The sequence below is a fragment of the Cupressus sempervirens genome, chromosome 9 (assembly GCF_028749045.1).
Source record: "Cupressus sempervirens isolate cs-2001-9-10 chromosome 9, ASM2874904v1, whole genome shotgun sequence".
Taxonomy (NCBI): domain Eukaryota; kingdom Viridiplantae; phylum Streptophyta; class Pinopsida; order Cupressales; family Cupressaceae; genus Cupressus; species Cupressus sempervirens.
The window spans coordinates 518903729-518931554 of NC_143126.1; positions in this window are offsets into that span (position 1 = coordinate 518903729).

Genomic DNA, 27826 nt, shown 5'->3' on the forward strand with positions numbered 1-27826 from the left:
AAGTTTTCTTAAGCACTTAAAAATTTAATTGGGAGTGTAGGACCTTGGATAATTAATTCAACCCCCCTCTTAGTTATTCCAAACTATTCCAACATTTATGAATAGGAGAAGAAATAGCTTACATGGTAGAAATCCATGGAATACCAAGCCTAACTTGAAATTAATGAGAAGTAGTAATAACCAAAAAGGTAGTAAAAATAGTTCTCTAAAATAGTAATAGATAAAGTGATGAAACCTTGATGTTGGTAAGGAAAACCATTATAAGTTTGAATCCAAAAAAGAGTTGAATGATAAGTATCTTACTATAGCCCTTTATTTAAGAAAAAAAAAACATTCATGATAATGTTCATATGAGAGAAAGGATCAACCAAAGTACCACAAGAAGGAATATGAACCACTTTGTAGTAATGTAAAGAGGACCATTATGTGCCTTAAACATATTAGATTGACTTAAGTTAATAATAGGTGATGTTTGTTAAAGATCAGGTGGAGAAGAAATTAAAGGTTGAGATTCTAACTCAACATGATTAACCACATGATTCACATATTCTATTTTCTCATTGAATAAGAAATATGACAATTAGAAGAAGGTTGATTAATGACATTTGGTGAGTGTGAAGGAAATAGATCAGTGTAAATCTAGAATTTCTAATTAGGTAGCACAATAGACTTATTCATATGAGTAACTTTAGCATCAATAGAACTAGCTTTAGAATCCATAAGGTCTTGGATAGCATTCTTCAAACCATAGCACTTTTGGGTATCATGACTTGTTTGATTGTTATATTGACAGAAAGAATTAGAATATTACTAGGATCAATAAGACAATAGGAGGAAGATTAAGAACACAAGTGTAAACCAACTTAGTCATCACCTTATACAAAGACACTAATAAGTTGGTATTTTTATGATTAGGATAAAATACAAAGGAAAAATTAGCTATAACTATAGATGTATTAGCCACTTGATCACCATCTATATGTGTAGATTTAATTTTGATTAAGTTATTAGATTTAGAGAACTTTTTTGAATATCTAGTGGCATCACTCTTATCACTAGAAATAGGAGCCAACAAACTAGAGCTCTTGAGTTGAATCACTTGTAACTAGTGATGGTGAAGCACTGCACATAGGTGTGTAAATGAGGTATACTTAACAAAGAGAATCTTATCCCCAATGTATTTTTTTAAATTAGAAATAAAAATGCACTGAATATCATGATTAGACACAAGATAATAAATCTAAGCATAAAAATGTTTAAATGTACCAATAAATTTAGGAACTTTCTCTTTAACATTCTACTTATAATGCATTAAATCAATTAAAGAAACTTGTGGACCAATATTATTCAAAAAATCTTGAATGAAAGAATTAGCAAGAGTTTGAAAAGAATTAATAGAATAAGGAGGTAGAGATAAATACCATTTCAAGATTCTATCTTTAAAGGTGCACAAAAAAAACTTAGCCATAAATGTATAGTCGTGAGCAAAATCACTACATATAGTTTGGAAAGTTTTAACATGAATCACATGATCTCCCTTACCATTATATATCTTAAGATAAAGTACCTCAACATGTTGCAGAGTAACAATATGAAGGATATCTAAGGAAAGGGGATTCACCATATCACATGTAGGAAAAATTTATTTAGAATGGGTTAAATGAGCAAGTTGTTGTAAAGAAGTGATGATTCAAATCAACGTAGTAATAGTAGGATTAGAAGACATGCTAGTAGCCATATAAGTACTAGATGGACTAGGAAAGGTATAGAAGTGGAAAGAATATGCAAGGATGTCAATGGAGAATTATAAGGAACTAGTAAAGGGTTTGAATAAATAAAAGAAACCACATTATACAAAGGCAATGAAGAAGGAATAGAAATTAGATGAACACTCATGAGAAGAGAAAGAATAGGACCACTAACACTTTAAGGAGTGGAAACTTGTGTATATGTAGTCATAAGAGGTGGAGCATATGTAGGTATTCTAGAAAGAGTGGAAAAAAATTGGATAAAAGATTCAACAGTAGGGGAAGAAGAAAAAGGGTATCCTTACTCTTGAGCACATTTCATCAAAGACTTAGCATGAGTGTTAACAAGGTGAGTGTAAGAATTTGGCTTAGGAAAGAATTCACCCAAGACAAAGGAACTCAAACACAAGCACAAAGTAGACTAAAATAGACACATTATGATTAGAATGATGATATTCATTCAATATGCCATGATAAGAGTACACTAGCAGTGCCCGTATATAAAGGCCTTAGGAGAGTTTCTAGAATGCATAGAAGTTAGCATCATGATAAGTCATACAACCAGGCACATGTCCACTAGATATGGGTTATCCTCCATTAAGCATAGAATTAAGTGTGATGATGTGTGGATAAGACTATAATGGTATAGCACACAAATCAGTGGTGTAGACAACATATGTTAAATTAGGAGTGCAGTTAACTGTGTTGTCAACATGATAACTCAGTGAATGATGCAAACTCCTATGTTGTAGACACCATGTGCATAATTAGAGTTGCGTAACTCATAAGAGTACACAAACTCCTAAGTGTCTCACCTAAAATAATATAATGCTTTAACCTAAGTAAACTTAAGTAAGTGTAATAAGTGACTACTTATTTACACAAACAACCCCCCTTAAGTGTAACTTAAGAGAATGCCCTTAATCTTACAAAATCTAGGATGATATGCATAATGGGCCTTGACTACTAGGTCATGTTAGGTACCCATGTACATAATGATATACAATCTCTCATAAAGCAGAGAAAGAGGGAATACCTAATGGGAAAAATCCTCCCCCAAAAAGAGAGATGAATAGGGATGCATGGATGGATGGAGTAATCAAGACCCCCCCATTACAACATACATCTAGTATATACATAAGAGAATGATGAGAAGAGGAAGAGAGACAGGATAGGCTACCACCCTAAAGAAGAATGTCGAACAATGACTACTTCGATGAAGATGTTGATCCAAGACTACAAAATGGTGTTCCTCCCCTTAGGAAGAAACAATGCCAAGGGTACAAGTGAGACACTTTTGATGTGTGTGAAAAGAATCCCATGAATCAGTGATGTCTTTGAAACCTGCTCAACTAGTTGAAGAACCTATCCCAAAGAACTGTCTGTCTCTGCAACTAATGAAGAACCCTACTACAACTGCTAATCATAAATATCCACAATCACTTCAGCCTATGAGGATCGATCATGTAGAGAACAAATAAGAGAGTTGGATAAAGCCCTTGTGACAATTGAAGAAGGTGCTTCTGCATCAAGAAGAAGAGGCAAATCATCAATACTGTCCCCCAAATCTATCACTAAACCTGTATCTAGAAGACTGAATGTACCCTACTATTCTAGACCTATCACTATGGCAATGTATGCATGTAGACTAAACTGATATAGTGACCTCTCACTTCAACTATCAATAGAACTCCATGTGTCTAAAGCTATTGAAGCACTATTGTTGGTGTCACTATTAGTTTCCACACTATATGATGTGTGGAGAGGATGAAAGGACAAGCTTGGTGAACTTTCCTCAAAATATACATCCTTCTCCACAAAAAATTGATGCATCTTAGGATCTAGAAGTCTGTATGCCTTCACACTGTCTTCATAACCAATGAAGGTAAAAGGCTAAGGTGACTATGCCTTGCATCCCCTAGAAGATATCTTTGCCCATGCAGGACAACCAAAGACTCTGAAGTGTGTTACAATAGGTTTTCTACCGTACCATGGCTCAAAAGGAGTTTTTCCATCTAAGGCTAGATGAGGAGAATGGTTAAGAATGTGAGTGGCACTAATGATTGCTTTTAATTCTAATGATAGATCAAGAGACTTGGTTTATATCATGCAACTTGCCATAGACTTAAAAGTGTGGATCCTCAATGTTGCTACATCTATCTTATGTGGATTGAAAGTTGGTGGATTCTAAAGATCAATGTCGTCGAGTCTACAAAAGTCTATAAGTCTTCTATTCACATACACACTTCCATTATCCATTCAGAGTACTTTGATGGCTTTCTTAGATTTCTATTCTACATGATTCTTGAAGGCTAGAAATCTATCCAACACTTTATTCTTGTTATGAAGAAAGTAGACCCAAGTGAACCTTGAAAAGTCATCAACAAAGGTGAGTATGTAGCAACCTTGGTTGAATGCAAAAGGACCTGCTAATACCATGTGAACCATCTTTAGAACACTTGTTGCTCTAGAAGACTTCCTTCTCTATAACTTCCCTTCTAGATGAATATCCACTAAATCTATTGAACATTCACCCTTAGAAAAGTTGATTTGAGGTAGACCTTTGACCATTTTGTATGTGCAAAGTTGCTAAAGATAGCGTAAGTCAAGATGACCATATCATTGATGCCATAATTACATGTTTGAATTTGATTGTGATAACAAGGCCTTTGAAGGAGACTTGGGCACAAAATGGGAAAAAGAGTACAACCTCTTGTTATGATTCACTTTCCCATGGCAACCAAGGAATCATCTTTAAGACCGTGCACCTTTACTAAATCTAGAAGGAACACAACTCTATGTCCATCTCTGAGATGAGTGATTTGGTAGATTGATAGGAGATTTGAACTTAGGTTTGGAACATAGAGAACATCTTGAAACTTTCCATTTTCCATCTCCTCATTTGAAAAATCCTCCTTTGAAGAACCCATGTGATATGAGGTATCTAAGTCAAATATCCATTCCTTTGAAGAGTTCAAATCAGCCATGAGTGCTTTCCCTTTGCCTTTTAAATCTGAAGAAGACTCTTTATCCTTATAAGCTTTAGGCAATGGAACATTATGTTTCTTCATGATGTTGTTCAATTCATCAATCTTCTTAAGATAACACTCATGCTTTTCATGACCCAATTTCTTGCAATAAGCACACTTCTTCTTCTCCTTATTGTTGTCCCCCTTCTTGTTGGAATTTGAGGACTTGCCTTGTTGATTGGATTGTGGTGTTTTCTTTTTTGCATCCTCGAATTTTCTCTTCCATTTCTTCTTACCCTTTCCTTTGTTTGAAGATTGTCCAACTGAATTTTGAGAACCCTCATTGGCCACCAATGCTTTTGACTTAGGTGATTTGAGAATCCCCATTGATTTCTACTTCTTTTCTTCATCATCCAATAGTTTAGCATATTCATCAAAATTGACTTTCTTGTAGGCAGATCCTAAGGTAGTCTTTAAGGTGTTAAAAGAAGATACAAAGGTGGAATACTTTGATGGCAGCTTGTTATGAATGAGATAGATCAGTCTATCATTTTTTATAGAACTCCCAAAATTAGCAAGATTCATCCTTAGTTCATTCACTTTGATGATGAAATCCTATATAGAGTCATATGACTTAGGATCTAAGAAGAAAAGCTCATCTTTGATTCTAAACACATCATGTTCAGACATTTTACCATAAAGGTTTTTGAAGGTATCTAAAGCTTCCTTAGATGTAGAACACTTCTTGATTTGATACATGATCTTATCATCTACCCCCAAACATATATCACCTAGGGCTTTCCTATCCATTACTATGCAAGCTAAAATATCACTTTCTAATAATTTATCACCTGCTAGTTTAGGAAGAGTACCATCTACATATTGTGAAACTCCATTATGCATTAAGTGATACCACATTTTTATGGACCATGTAGCATAGTTATGAGGAGTTTATTTAGGAAACTTAAAGTTACCTATAATGCAGAAAATGAAAGAAAAGTGTAGAAAAGAGAGAACACAACACCAAGAACAACCCCCCTTTTCACTAAATCAAGAAACCCCCGAAAAATAAATGCTTTGGGCACTTTATCAGTAGTGTGATTACATTGGGCCACTTGCCAATTTTGGCCTTCGTGGACTTCTATTTTTTTTTGTTGCAACCTCTATAAGGATTACAAATCTAGAACTTTACAATGTGCTACATATCTAAAGCATACAAAGAAAAGAAAGGCCATGTTGCTAAACGTGACACTTTTGTCCAAACAACCCTAGAATCTAACTATAGATCTAGAAAGTAGACAAAAAATAAGACACTTCTAAAAAATAGAACTTGATTTTGACTCCAGATGTGCCTATACGGAGCGTTTGAAGTTGCAAAATGTAGGATTATGCAGGTATAGTCACCAAAAAATGCAATTTTTGAACAATTTGTGCACCAAAACTAGAAAAAAGCTACACCACTAAAATTTTTAGGAAATTCAACCCAATTTCAAAAAAAAATTGTAACTAATTTGGAGTTCGAATGTCTGAGTTATGGCCTCCCAAAGTCAAACTGTAAAAGCCAAAATCAATCTAGAGAGGGGTTGAATCTATAAAATATGGGGTTAAATTTGATGGTCATACAGTCATCACAACAGTTCAATTTTGGCCCTAGAATGATGGTCAAATGGCCATCAATTTTAAGCTCAAGAAATGATGACGTCAATGTCCCCTCGGCCTGTGATGATGTTAGCATGATGTCAGCCATACAAAATTGTACAGACACATAATGTGGAAAAAATATGACTATATGGATGATGACTTGGTGCCTAGTTGGATTGATGATGTGTCTCAATATAGTCATGACGTGGCTTGTCATACTAGTGATGGGGTGCTCTGCATGGCACTGACTGGGCAAATGATTGGATTGCTTAGTCACTGCTCATGTGTCATATGAGTTGGCACTGAGTTAGATGTGGCTAGGCTATACAATTGCCACATGTCAGGAATTGTACACCATGGCTAGATGTGTGTATGACTAAAGGGGCGCTGCATGGTGTGGCATGGACAATGTTTCTTTTGGCGTATGGCAGCTTGGATGTCACTACAGGATGGCCACATAGTGCCCGCGGAATGGTCCATGTGGCCTCTAACTGCGAGTGTTGTGAGGTTGCCAAAAATGCTTTGAGACCTTGGAATATGCCTTTCACCTACTAGAGTGTTATGTTTTCGAGCACCATTTTTAAAATCATTGCCAGATCTTGCAAAGAAAATCCCACATTCATGGGGGTATGGGTCCTTGCACTTTTTAAAAACATGAATGCATGATATGTAATGCAAAAGTGTAAGGAAACTTAGCAATAAAGAATATAACCATTTCCACATAGCCCATAATAGATCTAAAATAAACACAGAATTAAATTCCACATGCAAGAGAATAGACAACATACCCACAAAATGTGACACAAGATATACCCTAGGAAGCCCTCATTAAGGGTAAAACCCAGCCTCCAAAAGCATCCATCACCATGTATTATTTAGCAAAAATATCATTACAATACAACCATGGAAGCCTTCAAAACCATAGCCACTACCAAGCAATCCATGTGAATAAGCATGAATCCATACATCCCATGCCATGCTCCCAACCTTCACAAATGCTCCCTTGGCTAAGCTGTCAAGCCTTGTCCCACTTGACTCTTGCCTTTCTCACTCTTACTCTACAAAAATTACCCTTTTGGCTACTTATATAGTAGCAAGTCTCACAAAACTACTAAGTGGTATTACATAAATCATGTGCTAAAACCATGTCCTACCTAACTCACTGACCCCACATTTAATATTGGGTATTTAATTCTTTTCCATAATATTAAATAATTACATAAAATATTATCACAATGTTACAATACAACTCATCAAGTATATCCCATGGGAATCTTTACATGTTGCACATCCATCTAGGTACAACATTACATAATAAAATAAAATAATAAAATATAACAATATTATGCAATGTGTGCAACACTCATTATCTCAACAATCTCCCACTTGTTGTATACATTGCATAGGGTCAATCCATAGCCACATAAATGAACAAGGGAACAATCCCTCCCAACACATCCACCATCATGGATCAAAGTACACCAAGTGATTCATCATGGTACCTAGAACAAAATCAAAGTATCCAGCATCTTAAACATGAATGATCTCACCTCCTATTATGCCACTTCTACTAGACATATATAGAAGCCATCCAAAGAGAAAACCACCCAACCTATTGCATTAGAAGATCATAAAATCCTATACTAACTGAAATGCAAAGTACAAATAACCTAATCCAAAGGTAATCACATGTATTCGTAGTTGTCAAAATATCCATAGCTAAAATAGCACCCACAACAAGTGCCAAATCCATCCAACTATCCATATCTCCAAAGGTACATATGAAGTGAATCTCACATCATCAACATATCCAATCTGCAACCTGTAATCACAAGCCTTAAGAGAAAAACCTACCACATATACACCACGAAGCTCCCACTACAAAAGATAATGTCAAATCTATAACCAATCCAATCACAACATCTCAAACAAGTGAATCCATGTAGTCCAAAGGACATCCACAATACATAAACTGATATCCTGCAAGAACAACTCTCATAACAAGTCTCCAATAGTCTCCGAAGTTCTCCACAACCAACAGAGGAAAGAGATAAAGGAATAACCATGTCATCTCTCACATGACATACATGAGCACAAACTAGTGATCACAATCTCTAACCAATCTCAAATCCAATGTAAGTCATAACATCCAAGAAAATAACCAAGACCAAGAGAAACCATGCAAATCATAACCTATATCATGTCCTTCTACACACAACTCTAGATGTAAACTATGCAAGTATGATCTCCTCCATAAAACCCCAACAAGAAGCCTCAACAACATCCAAACCATACCATATAACTAATCATGGATGTAAGCCTCTCACAAGAAGATCAAACTCATAAATCCATTCCTAAACCAAGGAATATGCCCAATATAAAACCATCTCCCAAACTCAACCAGCATAACAACATATGCAAATGGAGATAAACAATGCTAAACCATCTCTCAAATGAACTCTTTAGAACTAACTCATGTACCGTAGCTCAAGATCCATATCCATGAAAGACAAGCATAAATATAATGCACTTGAGAAAAAAAAAAAAAAAAAAACAATGGGCTATACCTCTCAAGTAGCAAACTGCCGAGTAGACCAAGAGTGGGGAATGAGAATTCTCATCATGATATCCAAGTCTCCAACCAAGAATCATCTAATAAAAATCTCCTCTCAAGTCCATATTAGGTGACTGCTCCTTGGACTTCTTGCTAAAACCATCAACTATCCCAGCAAATACTCCTCCAATCCAAGAGAAATCAGCATCACCATCGTCTCTAAGTATCCATGAGCACCTATAACCAATCAATCCATGCCAACTCCAAATGCAACATAACAATATCATGAAGTATCCAGCTTATGATCAGTGTACTCAATACCAAGAAACTAAACCAAGATCAATGTCAAAGTTCCAACTATGGCCTCAAGACCATAAACATGATAACGTGATCTAACCATCTCAACCAAAGAGATAACATGGTCCACATGAACATACTATAACATGTCACAACTCTAAACACATCTCAAGAGTATACCATGACATAATAATGAAACCATCCTCACACCAAGGATAACATGCCAAATAAATGCATAAATTGTACCTTTACCAATAACTCCTCTAGTCCTCAAAATGCAACCATCTCCATACACCATGAAGAAAATCATCTCCACATACCATGAAGAACCATCTCCACACACCATGAAGATAAAAAGTGCACCATGCAAATGTCAAAGACACTTCTACAGCAACAAAATCTAAGACAAACCTCCAACATCTACAAACACTCAATAAATATATCAATGCCAAAAACTCCCACTCAACCACGGTACCAAGTCACCTATGGCATCATTAAATTCATCTCCTACATGAAGATCCAAACCAAACCAGGAACTAATCTTACACTGTCACCCCATCACTGTCACAAGCTCCCACTAAACCATGTATCCAAGCTATCCATGATATCATGATGAAAAATCATCTTTTCACCATGAGAATCAACCAAGGCATCAAACCATCAAAGAACTCAAAGTGCACATCATGAGCTCCTCAAAAGAAACTAAATAACCATGATCCTAAAACCAAGAACATATACCATCATAACTAAATTATAAATTCAAGCTAATGAACATCATGGATGTACCTGCATATCCAATCATGTCATGCCAAAATCTATGGCACCAAGATCACATCCATGAACTGAGCATCTGGCTCTCAATGTGTCCAACTTGTTAGCATAAAATAGTCAACCACAATCTTGCACCATGATTGTACCTGGCAACAACATCTCATCCCTTCTGCATAAAAAAAAATCAGCAAATCATGTGACTAAGGGCATAGACAACCCAAATCCAATCCACCAATCTGAATATGCATCAATAAATGAAAAATCAATAGGAAAAGACAACCCATAACCAAGCTATAAATGCAACCTATAAGTATAGACCACTTACAACACTACACAACTTATAGATCCAACAAGTCATCATATATATCCAAAACAAATACTGATAACCATATCATCATGAGACCAATCTGAATAATAAACTAAGTATACAATGACATCAAATCTTAAATCTCCAATGCCATAAACTCACAATGTTACTATAGTCAAAATATATCTATAAACTATTTAGAGCAATATATCACCAAATAAATCATGCCAAACCTATACCAAATTTGAACTAATGTGTAGAGCTCTCCAAGAGCTTTTCATTGACTACTCAAAGTCTAAAATTTGACTTTGTATGCCTAAGTCATGCCCTAATCCGTGTTCAAAATAAATAACATCTAAATTTAGGGCTCTTAAAACTTGAAAAAATCTCAAAATCATAGAACCAAACCTACACAATGTTGTAGTGCTCTGAATTAGCTTTCCAAAGCCTATAAGAACTCTAAAATCTGATATCCTGAGAGAAAGTTATGGCCATTTTCCTAAGACAATCTTTTTACCATTTTCACTGCGATTTTTCATTTTTTATCTTTTTTGTGATGAAAAATTCTAACGAGATTAAATTTGACGGCCATCATGGGCTGAAATCAAAAAACTCTTTCATTTCTTCTGAACATGCCCAAACTAGGGCATATTATATCAAAATTTATGGAAACATCAACCTGGATCCAATGGTGAGGTCTATTTTTACCCAAGAGGTCATTTCTGCAAGCTACCCCCCAAAACCCTCATTTAAATGAAACATCCAAAAAATCCTTTTCTCCAAAAAAATTCACATGCCCAAATCTTTTAACATCCCATCATAACTACAAACCCAAAACCCTTAGATCTCCAATAAATCATTCATATATCTTGCCCTTTTTTTATCCTCTCATTCATTCCCATGGATTCAATCTAGGGTTACAATAATAAAACCATAGCTCTAATACCACTTGTAAGAAAACTTGGCAATAAAGAATATAACCATTTTCACATACCCATAATAGATTTGAAATAAATATGGAATTAAAATCCACATGCAAGAGAATAGACAACATACCCACAAAATGTGACACAAGATATACCCTAGAAAACCCTCATTGAGGAAAAAACCTAGCCTCCAAAAACATCCATCACCATGTATTATTCAATATAAATATCATTACAATACAACCATGGAAGCCTTCAAAGCCATAGCCACTACCAAGCAATCTATGTTAACAAGCATAAATCCACACATCCCATGCCATGTTTCCAACCTTCACAAATGCTCCATTGGCTAACCTGTCAAGCCTTGTCCTGCTCGACTCTTGCATTTCTCACTCTTAATCTACAAAAACTATCGTTATGGCTGCTTATATAGTAGCGAGTCTCACAAAACCACTAAGTGGTATTACATAAACCATGTGCTAAAACTATGTGCTACCTAACCCACTGACCCCACATTTAATATTGGGCATTTAATTCTTTTCTCCAATATTAAATAATTACATAAAATATTATCACAATTTTACAATACAACTCATCAAGTATATCTCATGAGAATCTTTACATGTTGCATGTCCATCTAGGTACAACATTACATAATAAAACAAAATAATAAAATATAACAATATTATGCAATGTGTGCAACACCCATTGTCTCAAACAAAAGTGCCAGAGGAATTGGTAAGCCTGCGGATATAGTGGCTAGTCTAGTCATTGATGTGATGGCCAAAATTTGTTTTATATAGCCAATGTGCAGTATGGCCCGCTTTGTGTAGAGGTACCCAACTTATATAGCGAATAGCCCTCTAATTAAAATATGCTACAAGATAAATAATAATATCCCACCAAAATTACAAAGCCAAGCTGGGGTGTCACTGCCTAGTTTGGGTAAAAAAAATTCCTCTACCTATGTAATAAATTAGAAATACAGAGAATTAAAATAATTCAGATCTGAACATACAATTAATTAGATCCGAAAATGACCATACATGAACTACAAATCAAAGCCTCCGGGTTCTGATTTGTAAATTTTTTTTGCCTCATGATCAACTTTCACCCAACATATTCAAATTTATAGTTGATCTTCACCGAATCGACGCTTCAGATGCAACGGTGAGGTTAGATTTGGCTCTAAACACTCCCAACTTTTGTAAATCCTCTAAATTTGTGTCAAGGTGCTAAAGCATAAACTATCTCAAATGGCTATGTGTAGAGAATCTTCCTCAACTCTGATACCATGTAAGAATTTGGCGTAGGCCAGAATTCACCCAAGACCAAGGAACTCAAACACAAGCACAAAGTAGACCAAAATAGATAGTGTATGATCAGAATGATGATATTCATTCAATATGCCATGATAAGAGTACACTAGGAGTGCCTATATATAACAGCCTTAGGAGAGCCTCTAGAATGCATAGAAGTGAGCATCATGATAAGTCATATAACCAAGCACATGTCCACCAGATATGGTTTATCCTCCATTAAGCACGAAATTAAGTGTGATGATGTGAGGATAAGCCTACAATGGTGTAGCATGCAAATCAGTGGTGTAGATAACATGTGCTAAATTAGGAGTGCAGATAATTGTGTTGTCAATATGACAACTCAGTGACTGATGCAAACTCCTATATTGTAGACACCATGTGCATAATTAGAGTTGTGTAACTCATGAGAGTACACAAACTCCAATAGTGAGATATACTATGCAAGATAGAATGGTTTTAATCATCATTATTAACAATATTCTTAAGAGCTTCAACAACAATAATGCTATCTAGATTCTGATTTACTTGAGCAAGTGAAGTTTCTAATTTGTCAAATTAACTAGAAACCTTATCAACTTGTAAAAGAGGAACTCTTAAAGCATCATCCTCATCATTAGATGAGTGAGAAGAGTTATGCTCCATGATAAGATTAAGATCATGAGAAAAAATATGAGAATCATCAAATGAACCAACAAATCCATGACTTCACCTAATTAGAATACTATAGGTGGGACTTCATGTAATTAAGCTCATATTAAGGGGAGATCACAAAATTAAAACCTGTTGAGATCTAACCAAAGTAAAGAACATCCAAAATAAGAGAAAAAGATATGAAAAATAGTCCAACACCAAAAAGATAGGGGGTTCACGTTGGGTTCACCAAAATGTTCAGTGGTATTAAAATGGAAGCACTTTAATAGGATGTAGGCCTCCAATTTACTGGGCACTGAGTTGTTCAAATATATGTGTGTAAGGGAAAGAGGGAGATTTCTCAATATATTCTACTTAATGATCTTAATTAGAATAGCTGGGACCCAAAGGAAGAAGGGTGCTAATGCTAAACCCAAGTTGTAAAGATAAGAAAAAATATTTGATAAAACTAATAAATTTCAAAATTTTCCTAAATGGCTTAAAATTTGGCTAGCCAAACTATGTTCTTTGCCCTCTAATTTTTCCTCTAATTTTTCTTTCATTATATAATACTAATTGATCAATAATCATTTTGTTCCATATTTCAAACTTGATTACTATAATTTTACTAGTATAGATATTTACTAAAGAATAATTAAAATTTATTAGACAAAAAGCTATTTATATTTCATTTATCTCCAATTTTTTCTACTAACTTAGCTTTTTATTTTAATTTATAAAAGAAGTGATGATTTATATTTCAAAACTTTATAAATTTACAAAATATTTTATGTGGTCTTTATTAAATTATTTTTGAAAATATTTTTTGTTTATATTAAATTTAAAGTTTATTATCAATTGTCATGATATATTTAAATTAAATATTTTTATATAATTTCAAGTTACCATTTTAAATATAGGAGGCAATTACAAGATGATCTTATAAAGGAGATTATATAATTTGTATCCAAAGGAAGAAGCTCTTAATAGATTAATTTGAACATTTATTTTATTTGAATTAGAAGCTTTAAATTATAATGTATTAAACATTTAAAAATTGTTTGCAGTTATTTAAATTAGTTATATAATTTCAAAAAATTAATAATGATTAAAATAAAATTAGTTTTGGACAATTATAAATAATATTTCAAGCTAAATATTAGTTATAATTAACATTTATTTATCATAAAATTATACATTAAGTGCACAATTACAAGACTGACTTGTGAAGGAAATTATTAATATTCTAATTAAATTTTAATTTTTTTATGAAAATAAGTTATTATCATTATTAAATGACATTTTAAGTGTTTACTATACTTGTAAATTAAATTGTTATGACAAATTGAGACAGATTAAAAAAAATCAAATAGACTTTTAAGATGTGTAAAGTTGATGTGTACAACTATCTTACTATTTTGTGGGGATCTTTTTGAACCCTTTGAATGAAGCATATTATGTACTCTTAAAACTTTTGTTATAAAAAGAAGACTTACTAAATAAGTTACAATAAAAAAATTAGAAATTTTTTTAAAAGTATTTATAATTACTGAAAGTAAAAAATATATGTAAATTAATATAGCCACTTAAAAAATGTAAATTAATATACCCAACCACTAATTCCACCTCATTTAAACTCCTTAATCCAATAACTTCTTAAAATATTCAAAAACAAGTCAAGTGAACGGTAGGTAATACACGTTTTGTTTCCATGTTTCACGGGAATCCCGCCTGGTCCGCGCTCCATTTCACAGTTTTTAAAGATCCCCTCCTTACAAACTCAATTGACTACTATATTATTTACTGGTCCATTCAATTCATTGCCCACAAGTTTGTCCAAATTTGTATTTAAACAGGGAGATCTAGTCCTTTAACCTTCACCATTTGCGTGTGCCCATTTTTCTCCATCTACCCAGTAGCTGCTATCAACAATGACGTCTTCATCAAACAAAGCTATGAATGCAATGGGAGAAGAGAGCACTACAATGCCAACTTCACCGTTATTGCGCAAACGTGTATTCTCCTGTCGCCATTGTTGCAGAGAATTCAGTACACATCACGCTTTAGGAGGCCACCAAAATGCCCACAACAATAAGAAAAGGCCATTGCCCAAACCCAAACCCAAACCTAGCGTCACCGATTTGAGCTTTATCTTTGCCCTCCAACATAGTAAAAGAGTGCGCAGATTGGCACCTCGCCCACCAATTTCATTTGGCCCCTCATCAATCGCAGATCTCCATCATTCATCACTGTTACCCTCTACTCGCATTATTCCACCACATATTCACCCCGATTGGACTATTTGCAACACCCTTTCACCACAAGTTTGTTTGGAGCTCTTCAATCATGTGGAAGTAAAGAAGCGGTGTTCCAGCCCATCGCCCAAAATGGTGGATGAAATAAGACCGGACTAAAAGAAGAACCATTTCAGCCCATTGTCCAAAATGGTGGTGGAAGTAAGATTGAGCTAAAACACCCGGTATTTCAGCCCATTGCCCATAATGGCGGTCAAAATATGAATGCACCTAAAGAAGTACTATTTCAGTCCATTGATCTAAATGGTGGTGGAAGTAAGATTAATCTCAACGGAGCAATATTTCAGTCCATCGATCTAAATGGTGGTGGAAGTAAGACTGAGCTTAAAGAGCCAGTATTTCAAACCATAGCACATGGTGGGCCTACCACTTTATTTGGGGCTCTTCAATCTTATGGAAGTAAGAGTGCATATAAAGAAGCAGTATTTCAGGGCATTGGCCATAATAGGTCTCTCACTATGTTTGATTGTGTTGAACAATATCACTGCAGTTTGGAAAGTGGTGGTGCATTGGAAGGAAGTTGTTACAGTTTTGAGCCTTCCTCCAAAAAAAGTGGACAAATGAGCTTTCAATCATTTTGTGTGACAACAGTTATGAGTGAAGAGAAGGAAGACCTTGACCTGTCTTTACATCATTGATACCACAGGACATAATTAATATGGTTTTCAGATCTTTGATAGAATTTGTTAAGAAAAGTTTTCACATCTATTATTACAACTTACAATTTTACCATTTGATTGCTCTGAGAATTGCAAACTTGTTAATTTGAAATTAATTAATGGTCTTCTTATGCTTCTTGTTGAATTTGTTCTGAGAATTGCAAACTTGTTAATTTTAAATCAGTTTATAGTCTTCTTGTGCTTGCTGTTGGATTTATTGTTAGACTACTTTATTATTGATCGTTTTAGGCTTGAACTCATATCTTACTTATTTTTTTACAAAATATTTATAATGAGTTTAAAGTCAAAGGAAAAATGTATGATCTATTTATCTATGATTGTCATTTTTGAGTGAACAATTGATATATGATGGGGATTGATATTTTGGCATATATCTATATATTTATAATGTTCATGTATCTGAGCTGCTTTCAGCTTGTATGGAGTAAATTCAAAAGTTCTAAATTTTGATGATCATTTGCATTTGCTTGACTGTCTAGTCTGTCTATTTGATACTTAGAGCCTTGTCATGTTTGTTATTTGATTCATGCTTCAAACGCTTTGTTGTTTTTTCTCATTTCTACTGTAATTGTAATCATTGCCTATAGTTGCTTCCATTTATAAACTTGAGAATTATATAGAATAAACTTTAAATGGAGTAAATTATAACATACATTATTATAACTTCTATCTATTTGAACTATTTCAATCTTGAAATTAGGTTCTAATTCACCTTTTTCATAGTAATTTAATTTCTAGAGTAGAAAAATTAATCTCAGATTATAATATATTCATATTTTGATTTGTACAATTTGTGAACTTCATATTTTGATTTGTACAATTTGTGAACTTTTTAAAGGCAAGCCCCTCACAAAAAGCACATCCATTGAAATTAAACACATTAATAAACAAGTGGAATGAACATAGGATTCATACATGTTTTGATTTCAAAATTTTATGGACATTCCTACAAATTAGATTAAGCAGCACACACTAATGACTGATTGTTATACAAAACAATCAGCTTAAGCAGCACGCACTAATGACTGATTGTTAGACAAAAATGCTAGATAGTTAAAATTGATTAACTCTCTCACCTGATTTGTCATGTTTCACATATTTTAAAGAACTCAGAATACAAGTTAAAATGGGTACTATATTTACTATTAAACAGGGACCTTCTATTCACTTCATTGACCACTGGCTTGTTCAGATCTCTATTCAAACAAAAAGATTTCCTTTAAGGTTAACCATTTGAAGGTGCCCATTTCCTCCATCAAACAACAACTGATTTTAGCAATCTTGTCTTCATCAAATAAATCAGTGGGAGAAGAGAGCGCTCCAACTCAACTTCACTGTTATCCTGCGGGTGTATATTCTCCTATCACCGCTGTCCAATGCAATTCACTACCCTTCAAACTTTAGCAGGCCACCAAAATGCTCACATCCACAAGAAGCAGCCCGCATTGACATTTACCACCGCCATTTTCAGCTCTATCTTTTCCCACCGCCAGAACAAGAAATGGCTCAGATTGGCAACCATAGATCTTTTAAATGGCGTGGAAGATACATGCATAAGATACATTTTGATATATGATATATGGCGTGGCCTCTCATCAACAACAAATCTTAATTATTCATCACAATCTCCCTCTCTAAATAGAAACCCCCCACATTCTTCAGCTCAATTGGACTTTTTGCAATATCCTGTCAACACGAGCTTGTTTGGAGGTTTTCAATCGTGTGGAAGTAGGACTGAGCTTAAAGGAACAGTATTGCAGCCCATTGCCTATAATGGTGGTGGAAATATGGTTGAACCTAAAGAAGCAGTGTCTCAGCCTATTCCCTATAATGGTGGTGGAAGTGAGCTTAAAGAAGCAGAATTCAAGCATGTTGCTCATAATGGACCATCCACTATCAATATGTTTGTTGGGGTGACATTAAGTTTGGAAAGTGCTAGACAAAAGGATGGAACTTCTTACAGTTTTAGGAGGGGTGGACAAAATGATGTTGGGGTTAGAAGGAGAATTTTATAGATTTGAGCTTTCTTATGGAAAAATGAGCTTCCAATCATCTTGTTGGACAACTGTCACGATTGAAGAAGATGAAAAGTTTGATGTCTCTTTATATATTTGAAATTATTAGGGTTTTTAGATTTATTTACAATTGTAATGTTTTAGTTGAAGAAGTTGATATTTGATAGAATCTCCAAAGCTAAAGTATTATTATGATTTTTTATCTATTAGTTAATTGAGTTGAAATTGGCTATATACATTTTGGAGCAACTTAATTGTCTACCTTCGGCTGTGAATTGCTTGATGATTATAAGAGTTTTTAGATCCTTTTATTCATTATTGTAGCTTCCTAAGTGAAAGAATTAATATTGATCTGTGGTTTTAACTTGTTTTCTTATAATGTTTATTTATTTGAGTTTCTCTCTATGTATGCCAAATGCAATGAGTTGAAAACCTAGAACAACATTTCTAGCTATTTTTAGAGGCTTGACCGTTGGTGGAATTTTAAATTATTTGGTTGTCTATTTGTCCATTTCCTTTGACACTATAGTTGCAATAGTCAAGGTATTTATTGTAGGTAGGTAAGTTTGAATTTGATAATGAGTGGCAAATTTTTTGTGGACAACAAGTAGAAATAATGGGGGAATGTTCATTCATTCCATAGTGTAGAAGTATTCTAGAGAGAAACAGAGTTTTCTAGGCAGCAACAGCAATGGAAAGAATTTCAGAGTGTGTAGCAGCACGTGTGAGAGTTTCTCTACTTTTTATGACAATAGTAGTAGTTAGTTATTTAGTATTCTAGGTTTGTGGTTTTATTCCAAATCAGTAATAGTTTATTTTCGTTTAATAGAAAGAAAGCAAGAAAACAATCTTGTATATCTCCAGTCTCTTGTGTTTGTGTTGTCTCCATTTCTTATTCTGCTGTGTTTTGAATGTTTGGCAAAACAGCAATAATCTCTGTTCTTGCCTTGTGTATTTTCTGGAATGTTATTTTTAATTTTTGCAATGGGTTAATAGTTTAGTTTGCCAAGGGTTAACATTGCTGGACCTTGTCTTGCTGCTAAGTGAATCCTATTTTGAACCACTGCTGAGTGAATCCTGTTTTGAGCGAGTGATTCAATCATTATTTTGTGGAGTGGCTCGGTTGTGCTGATTTGATTGACCCCAACTATCTTGGCAGCTTACTTTTCATGTTTCTTGTTGAATTCACATTAGAATTGCTTTGTTATAGGCTATTTCAGTATTGGATTTATACCCTTTTTTTTTTCCTAAAATGTTTAAGTTGAAGAAACAATATATGATGGTTGGAATTTTTAAATTAATTGGTTGTCCTTGGAGCTTTCCATTCACCTATCTTTGAGATTTTTCTGAGATTGAGATCCCTAGATTTCCTCTGACACTGCAGTTCCAATAATCAAGGTCTTTATTGCGAGTAGGTAATTTTGAACTTCTGAGATTGAGATCGCTAGATTTCCTCTGACACTGCAGTTCCAATAATCAAGGTCTTTATTGCGAGTAGGTAATTTTGAATTTTGAAATTAAGTGGAAAATTTTGTGTGGACAGCAAGTAGATAAAAATGCAGAATGTTCATTCATTCCATACATTCTGGAGAGAAAAAGAGTTTTGTAGGTAGCAACAAAAGTAAAAAGAATTTCAAAGTGTGTAGTAGCATGGTGAAAGTTTTTGTGTTTTGAAAGTGAATGTTTTTCATGTTGAATAGTGATTGCTCTAGGTTTATTGTATGCAGCCAAATGTTGTTACAAGTTTATTTTTTGGGTTTGCAGTTTTATTCTAGATTTGTAATAGTTTATTTCAGTTTAATAGAAAGAAAGCAAGAAATCTCTTATATCTCCAATCTCTTGTGTTTGTGTTGTCTCCATTTCTTATTCCATTATGCATTTGATTTTTGGAAAAATAGAGTTGCAACCTTTGTTCTAGCCTTGTGCATTTTTTGGAACATTAATTTTTATTTTTGTGGTGGGTTAACATGTTACATTGCCAAGGGTTAATAATTTCTTAGCCTTATCTTGTGTTTTTTTACTGAGTGATTCCTATTTTAACCGACTAGTTTGGTCATTTCTTTGCCAAGCAGCTCAACTGTGTTGCGTTAGCTGACCCATTTTCTTTGGTTTCTTGACATGGGCTGACCCCCTTACTCTTTGGTTTCTTCACATGGTATCAAAGTCGTTTGGTCCTATATCCTTGTGAGTTTGGGCATTTTTTATGAGTATTTAAATTTTTTGTGTAGGAGACATGATTGGAGATGAAGGAAAAAGCTACAACAACCACCATCTTTTAATGGATAGAACTATGATACTTGGAAAAATAAAATGATAACCATTTTGGTTGCAAATGATTTGTGGGAGATTGCGGTCCAATGTTTTAATGATGTTTTAGATATAGTTCAGTATGTTTCACTTACAAATAATCAAAAGTATCAGCTGAAGGGTGCAAAAGCATTAAGCCTGATTGCAGCAACCATGACAGAGATGATTTTTCTCAAGATGGAAGCAACTAACTATTCAAAGAAAGCACAAGATATCTATGAGACAAATTTGAAAGAAAAAAATAACATTTGTATTTTGAAGCCACAAATGATTAGAAGAGAGTTTGAGAACATTTAAATGAAGGATAATGAGTCTATTTTAGACTTTAGCTCAAGTATCTCTGGTCTAATAAACTTATTGAAATAAAATGGACAAGATTATGAGGAGCAAAGAATAGTGGAACATATATTGAGAAGTTTTCCCCCAAAGTATGATAATCATGTGATGAGCATTGAAGAGGCAAAAGACCTCACCACTTTGACAATGGAAGAGTTGATGGGTATTCTCCAAACCCATGAGCACTAGATTAATAGATTAAAAACATCTTCCCAAGAGAAAGATATTAAGTCTCAAGAAAATGCAAGAGGTAGGGGAGAGGAAGAAATTGCTCCCATAAAGGCTCTAGAGGAAGAGGTCGTGGCAACTCTGGACAAATAAATGTTGGAGGACAAAGCTTAGGATGAGTAGGTAGCCATGAAGGAGTGAGAATCTCTCAAAATAGCTCTAGAGGAGGAAAGAAAAATTACAACTCTAATAAGAGAAATGTGGAGTGTTGTTATTGCAAAACTTTGGAAATTATGCAAGTGATTTCTCAAAGAAACAAAGTGATCAGTCAAGGCAAAGTGAAAATGTGACTAATGTGAATGTGGGTGAAGAAAATAACTCCACAGCCTTCATCATATGCTACAATGGTACAAAAGGCAAGCTTGAAGTTTGGTATTTGGAAAACAGTTACAACAACCACAAGAGTGGTAATGAGAAATTATTTTCATTTATTGATAAAAATTTCAAATCTAAAATTAGAATGGGAAATAGCAGAACCATTCCTATTGTGGGAAAGGGATCTATCATGATTTGTACCAAGAAAGGTGAGAAGAAGGAGTTTCAAAATGTTTATTTGTCCACAAGTATGAAGCACAATTTGATGAGCATTGGACAAATCGTTCAAAATGGTTACAAAGTCCTGATGAAAAATGACAAATGTGGCATTCATGAGAAAGATGGGAGTAAGAAAATAGTTGCAGTAGTTCAAATGACAAGGAACTAGATATCCCCCTTGAGAAGAGAGATATGTTTTTCTTCTCAAATTGTTGTTGCATCTCCAGGAATATGTGTACAATAGTACACCATTAGTCAATTCTAAAGAGCATGATTGAAGACTTGTCCAAGCTATGAAATCTTAGGTATGGTTATCTCGGTTATGTTGGTTTGAATTTATTGTCCAAGAAAAGAATGGTAGACGGTTTTTCAAAAGTTATGAAGTCATGTAGCAAGTGTGAGGCTTGTATTTTGGGTAAGAAACATAGGTTTCCCCTTAATTGTAGTAATTCTAGAAGGGTAGAGGCACCATTAGAGTTGGTGTATACTGATCTAGCTAGCCCTATGCAAACCACTTCTATTGGGAGAGTACATATTTTATGACATCCATAGATGATTTCAGCCGTAGGACATGGGTGTACTTTTTGAAAAATAAATCTAATTCATTTGATAAGTTCTTAGAATTTAAAGTTTAGTCTAAATAATAATGTGGACATTATTTCAAGGTCCTAAGGTTAGATAGAGTGGGGGGTATACCTCCAATTCCTTTGTAATTTTTTGCACGAAAACTAGCATCAAGAAGGAGGTTATAGCCAACTATACTCCACAAAAAAATTAAGTGGCTGAGAGGAAGAATAGAACCATTGGTAAGATGGCGAGGAGCGCAATAAAATAAAAGAGACTCCTAAAATACCCCTAGATTGGCACATTGGCATTGTGAACCAATTTTGATGCATCAATCTTACAACTATTTCTTGATCAATTAAGTTCTATTGTACTAGGCATTTCTAATTCTTATCATCTTTACTTGAACTAAGGGTCAAATAAAAAAAAATATATAAATTGCATACTTTATTTAATTCCTAAATATTGATTGAAATTGGCTAAATTAACCTCCTAATTGAATTAATTTAATTATAAGTCCTAATCGCTTTAATTAGATTAAATTCAATACACATAAAAGAGGAATTAAAATACATTGATTTAATTAAATATACATATCATGAGTTTTGAAACTAATTACTTAATTAATTAGAGTATTAAATTATGATGCCATGTTTGAATGGATCAATATTTTCTTTCCTGATTTATTGATTTAATCAAATATGCTCATCATAATTGTTGAAACTATTTAATTATTAATTAGAATAATAATTATGAGCACATATTTGAATGGATCAATTTTATCCCCTATTTCTTATCATTCAACTCCATTAAAAAATGGAGGAGTCAATCTCTCATTTGATCTGAACCATACACTCAATTTAATCTTGATCGTTTATTGGTTCCAAGATTCTATAAAGGAGACCCACAACCTCTCATTTGGGGGGATGCAAGTGAAGAGTATTGAATCACTATTGGATTGATGACTCAAGAATTTTGCATTTGAATCTCAAGTGCTTTTACATGCTCATCATCTATATTATAATGCACCCACTTAGCTCAATTTTATTTTTATTGTTCTTAGATTAATTTGAAAATCATGTCTAGATTATTTCATACCTTTGCATACAAAAATATCAAAAACATTTATTAATATTGTATTTGTATTCATTCAAACCCTTAGTATTAGTTTGATTTGGTTACTAAAATCTCATTTCTGAGAGCATAGAGTAAAACCCCATCTAGTTAAAAGGCAATAGATCACCTTTTGTGGACATACTGAATGAATAATCTCATGTTCATTTTGAGATGTTACTAACAAAAAATGATCATGTTGAAGTGTGTGGTTGAATTAGAGGCCCATATTTAACACTCACAACTCCCAACTAAATATTGAGATGATGTTGCAGAAACAATTGTGTATTTGATAAACAGGTATCCAACAAAAGCAATTCCTAATAGGATTCCTCTTGAGGCATGGTCAAGGCATAGATGCATGGTTGAACATTTGATGGTGTTTGGGTATGTAGATTATGCACATGTGCCAGAGATTCAAGTGAAAAAGTCAAATGACAAGGGTGTGAAGTGCATCTTCATTGGTTATAGATCAAAATCAAAGGCATATAGATTATATAGCCTAGTCACCAGGAAGATAATCATTTCAAGAGATGTAGAGTTTACTAAAAATGAGTTATGGGATGGCTCAAATGGACATAAATCTTCAAGAACTTCAAGTAAAGGGCCTATTATTGATGAAGAAGATGAGGTTGGTGATCAACATGATTTATTTTGAAGAAGTTGTAAAAGAAGAGAAATGGTGTAAGGTCATGTATGAAGAAATAGATGTAATAGAGAGAAATGAAATATGGCAGCTAACTAATTTACCTCCCAAGAAGCAAGTTATTGAATTTAAATGGTTCTATAAGACCAAGTACAATGCTGAAGGAAAAATAGATAGGCATAAGGCATGATTGGTGGTCAAGGGGTACAAACAAAGGTATGGTAGAGACTATGATGAGACATATGTCCCTATTGCAAGAATGGAAACTACGTGTATTGTCATATAAATTGCAACCTAGCACAAATGGAAGGTATTTCAAATGGATGTCAAGTCCTCTTTCTTGAATGGAATATTAAAAGAAGAAGTGTAAGTGGATCAGCCACCTAGTTATGAAGTTTCGAGTGAAGAACACAAAGTTTATAGGCTGAAAAGAGCTTTTTATGTGCTGAAACAAGCTCTATGAGCATGGTATCATAGGATTGACTCATATTTAATAAGAAATGTCTTTAGCAAAAGTGATGGTGAGCCCACTCTCTACATCAAGGCAATTGATGGTAAAGTTTTAATTTTTTTTTTGTATGTAGATGATTTAATTTGATTGGGAATGATGGTTTCCTCAATGCTGATTTCAAAGAGGCCACTAAAAGTGAGTTTGAATGACATATTTGGGTCTCTTGAAGTATTTTATGACCATATAAGTATAAAAAATACATGATGGTATCTTTATCTCTCAAGAAAAATATGCAAATTAGATCTTGGAGAGGTTTAAAATGAAAAATAGTAATATAGCCCCAACGCCAACAACCATAGGTTTAAGGTTGAGCAAGGAAGAATGCAACAACACTGTGAATCCAACATTTTATAAAAGTTTGGTTGGGAGTTTGATATATGTAATGATCCCATCTTTTGGTTCTCATGTTCTCCAAATTTTAAGTGGAGGATAAGAAGAAATAAAATTAATTTCTTATAAAGTCATTCAATTAAAAATTAAAAGGTGACTTTGTATTTAATTAATTTAATTATTAATTACAAGGGAGTAGCTTCCAAGGTATGTATTAATTATTGGAAGGACAGAAGCCTCTTGTGATTTAATTAATTATTGCCAGGGAGGAATTTCTAGAGAATGCATTAATTATTGGAAGGAGAAAGCTTCTAGCTCTTGCAATTAATTAATGTTTTAGTTCCTTCTAGAAGGATGAAGAAAAGGATAAATAGGGTTGAAAGTCTCATTGCTGATCATTGGATGATTATGACTTGCATTTGATAAGAGCTTGGATGTGTGAATCACACTCCTTTTTTAGCAATAGAGGACGTTCATTCTTTGTTGTAACATTCTATACATCATTCCTTTAGGTTTTGGTCTTTGGAATACATCTCTTTGTACTTGATTGCAAAATTTTTAGAATTAATATAATTCCAACCTTGTTTTAGCTTCTGGGCATTCCTGGGTGTCCATTTTAGCGGTATTAGAGCTATAAGTCCTGCCATCCTGTGGAGATCTTCAAAATCTATGTTTGAGCATGCGACAAGGGCTTTATAATTTTTGCAATACCAAAGCAAGACAAGGTAGGAGTTTTGACTCACATAACGAATGAAATAGTTCATCCATGTAGAGGGACATATATCCAGTCATATAGACATAGAAGAGGCATTCTTTGAACAAGACATTAATATGGATGATCGAGATGATAGGAGTACCGATCTACATCAAGAAAATGCAATTTTTAGTTTACTGAGTTCATTAGAGGAGGGGCAAAAAATGCAACAGGAACATAATAGGAAAATGGATATGATGTTGCAACTTATGGCTAGACAGATGGGCATCAATATTTAAGATTTGTATGTTGCTCCAGTGCAGGAGGTAGTTGCTTCCTCAAGTGGGATCGAGACACGTATAGAGTCACCCATCTATGATCTTGGTAATATGGTTGTTTTAGAAGAATTAGTAGAAACATGTGTGCAAAGTCAGGAGACCACATATGTAGCTTTATTAGAAGATAGTGCTACAATAATAATGGGATTAGGAGAACATGAGGATACTATCATATCAGCAGCCACTTCTGTGTTAGTTGAACCATCCAATGAGGAGTTTAATGGTATAAATGCAGTGGTTGATTTATTTTCTAATGAAGCCACACATGTTGATGATTATGAGTTTTCATCAACTACAAATTCGGTTCAGTTTTCTGTTGCAGCAATTAATGTTGTTCCTATGTCCATATATTTCGATGCAGCAACACCTATTGTTGATATAGTTAGCATGAGTACATATGGTTCACCTGCATCTAAATATTTTTCAATGCATGATGGTGATAATATGTATTCCAGTCCAATATATATTATGTGGATGGATACAGGGAAAAAGACGTTTCATGAATCTTCTATGGAGTTGCCTTATGGTGACATTTTGACTTCATCGGCGCAAGTTTTGAATGTTAGGCTATAGGGGTTGGTCTTGATGATGCAGGTTTGTAGTTGGTTTAACTTCCATATGGATATAACATATCGGGATCCAGGTGGAGGTTGGAGTCCATTATGTTACTTAATTTCTTGTGGACAAGCAATTTCAATGAGGGCAAATTTGTAATCATCCCATCTTTGGCCTTCACGTTCTCCAAAGTCTAAGTGGAGGATAAGAAGAAATAAAATTAATTTCTTATAATGTCATTCAATTAAAAATTAAAAGGTGACTTTGTATTTAATTAATTTAATTAGTAATTACAAGGGAGTAGCTTCTAGGGTATGTATTAATTATTGGAAGGACAGAAGCCTCTCATGATTTAATTAATTATTGCCAGGGAGGAGTTTCTAGAGAATGCATTAATTATTGGAAGGAGGAAGCTTCTAGCTCTTGCAATTAATTAATTTTTTAGTTCCTTCCAAAAGGATGAAGAAAAGGATAAATAGGGCTGAAAGTCTCATTGCTGATCATCGGATGATTATAACTTGCATTTGATAAGAGCTTGGATGCATGAATCACACTCCTTTTTTGGCAATAGAGGACATTCATTCTCTGTTGTAACATTCTAGACATCATTCCCTTAGGTTTTGGCCTTTGGAATACATCTTTTTGTACTTGATTGCAGCATTTTTAGAATTAATATAATTTCAACCTTGTTTCAGCTTTTGGGCATTCTTGGGTGTCCATTACAATATATTTGAGAGCAAATTGGCTTGATATAATACATGCAATAAGTTTTTTTTCCATATTTATGGAAAATCCAAAAGATTCCCACTACTAAGTGGGAAAGAGGATCCTAAGGTATGTGAATTACACCAAAGGATATGGTATTTTGTATACTACTGAAAATGAATTTGGGTTGTGGTTATACAGATAGTGATTGGGCTAGAAGTTTGGAAGATAGGAAGAGCACTTTTGGTTATGTATTCAATATGGGCACAGGTGCAATTTCATGGGCATCTAAGAAACAACCAATCCTTGCTCAATCTATAGTAGAGGATTAATACGTAGAAGCAAATGCAGTATCATGTTAGCCTATTTGGCTAAGAAGAATATTGGCAGATTGAAGGAAGAACAAGAGGATGGAACCACAACTTATTGTGACAACATTTCCTCATTAGCATTGACAAAGAATCTAGTGTTTTATGGAAGAAGAAAGAATATTGAAATCAAATGTAATTTTCTTAGAGATCTGGTTGAAAATGGTGAAATTAAAATGGAGTATTGTAAGTCTAAGGAGCAGCTAGCAGATATATTCACCAAGCCATTAGGCATAGCAAGTTTTTGTGTGCCTAGGAAGAATTCTAGCCATGTAGTTGATTTGGATCAGTAGTCATCTTGTCTGTTGTCTTAGGAGAAAGGGGAAGTATTGGAATTTTTAAATTAAATGATTCTCCCTAGGGCCTATCACTCACCTACTTGTTAGAGATTGAGATCCCCAATTTTTACTAATATTGTAGTC